Source organism: Pithys albifrons, chromosome 8, assembly GCF_047495875.1.
Source record: "Pithys albifrons albifrons isolate INPA30051 chromosome 8, PitAlb_v1, whole genome shotgun sequence".
Lineage (NCBI taxonomy): Eukaryota > Metazoa > Chordata > Aves > Passeriformes > Thamnophilidae > Pithys > Pithys albifrons.
Window position 1 is genome coordinate 32,325,860 of NC_092465.1, and position 2,353 is coordinate 32,328,212.

Here is a 2,353-nt window from a genome sequence, read left to right on the forward strand (position 1 = left end):
ATGTGGTTTGTCTTGTAGTCATAAGTGTATGTCAGAATCATCTCTGCATGTTTTGCTAAAGATGTATTTAGCTCAGTGTTATGCCCCAGTGCAGAGCCCTGTTCACACAGGGTACTGTCTATAGGTGAAGAGCTCCACCTGCAAGATTGATGACTACAAAACTGATGGCTCTGGAGGTGGATGTTATTTGTATAACTGCAGAACAGTTCAAATTGATTTTATTTGAGGACATATACTTACTTCTTAATGTAATTCTAAGTACTTCCTGTACTTTGTGCTTTGCTTTCCAAAAAATTGCTTTCAAATTGTGCCTAATTTGAACACAAGTCTGTATTGGTCTCCAAAGACAAACATGTTTTAATAAAGACTGTTCTGAGAGACACCCAGAAACAGAAATTGATAGTGCAACTGAAGCTCTTCCATTTTTTCTGCTCTGGGATCACTGATAGCGCAGATTGTTCAGTTCAAACTAATGTCAGGTCAAAAGAGACTTTTATTCCCTGGTCAGATTCTATTCCAAAAAGTTTCTCAACATTATCTCAAATCTAGTAATTTTTGTTTTTTATTTCGTTGAAATCAAAGGAAACTAAACAAGTGCCTGAAGTTAAAAACATGTTCTTAAGTATATCCTGGGCATAGAATAAGAGTAAAGTATTGCAGAAAGGTGAACAGGGATGTCAAAATTAGACTTAGAGAGGTCAACCATAAGCTCCAACCGGAGTTGTTCAAGAGAAGAATGCCTTCTACTTTTAACAGGGTTTCTTTTTTAAGGGATGCAAATACTGCCTGACTTGCTTTCACATTTGATTTTATTGTGTGTACCAACATTCCTGAACAATGAATTAAGGAATAAAGGCAAAATTCAAGGTGTTAGAAGGCTGTGGGGGAAACGAAGAATCCCATTGTTTTCACATTGCATATTAAAATACACACAGGAAACAAAACACTGTTTATTAAGTATTGTTGTATTGTTTAGTAACAGAACAATGACACCCTGTAGGAGGCAAACTGCAGTAAGTTCTAATGAAGAAAACAAACCAAATGAGCTCAAATTGCAGAAAGGCTGTTATCTGACCCTCCAGACTCATTTCAGCCTCTTCCTCAACACAGTGTTCCAGTTCAAGTAAATAATTCCCACTCTAGAGAATTAATGTGCAATATGATATAGGGAGCTTGCAGAAATGTTACTCCTGACATTTGGGTGCAAAACATCCACTCATCCTTAAGTAGATGTGGTGTCTTCTTCTCTTTTAATTACTTTTTTTCTCATTTGGTACAAGATGTTTTCCTTATTTGTGCTTAGGGTACAGTGTTTTCTTATGACTGAGAAAGATTGGACAAAAGAAGTCTCTTCTTGAAACAAGTTGTCACACATAACACATGATTTTAAGCAGGCTGTTTTGCTCACCAGTTAGGCTATAGCTTATCAGTTACAAACTTCTTAGTCTGGGCCTGTGAGCACAGAGCTGGGTCAGCCCCCTGAGCTGGAGTTGTGTGTAAGATAGATAATCCAACCCTCTCCAAATAAACCTCTCAATTCTGAATTTGCTAGAGCTTCTGGAAGGTTTCTCACACGAGTTTGTCACAGAAATCTAGCTCTGGTTCTGAAAAGTAAGATAGTTGCAGGTTAAAATGACTGTGGTCTGTCATCTATCCCTGAGAGACAGGAGCTGTCACTTTGAGTGAAAAAAGTCCAACAGGAGCATCACACCGTGGATCTTAGAGCAAGTGGGAGAGAGTAAACATTTGCTTAATGACCATTAGTAGATACAGATATTCAAATTGCTAACATGTAAGTGAAATGAGTGGTTTTGGAGTGAAAGTAAGCAGGAGTCCTGAAAAACCTGGGAGAACTTTCTCCACCTCATCACTGCCTGTTTCCCTGTGCAAGAGCATTGCAACCTCTAAGTGACAGCTGATAGAGAGATGGTAGTTCTGAGAGTTGACTGTGTGGGGTTATGAGCAAGAACCACAACTTTCTGTTCCTAAGTCATAGCAGGGGGCAGCACATAAAGGCTTTTGTCTTTCACCCTTTGAAAGACTCAGATTATATATATTATCTCCAGTTTCTAGGCCCTGTGCGAGCTAAATGAGTAAACCCCACTTTGCACACTACGAGGTGCATCTTAATGAAGAATGGTAGCAGCACAATAATTAAACTTCATGAAGTCTTTCACATGAGCATAAAATCTGAGTGTGCATGAGGTCTCACTGATTCATTTCTTTTTGCTTTAACCATTATGACAGTTGTGGGTATTATTTTGTAAAATTGTTACTGCTCTGCATTCATCAGCACTATTATAAGCACAGTGCTTAAAAAAGCTGCCACTGATGTGGGCAGTTGTTTAAAGCC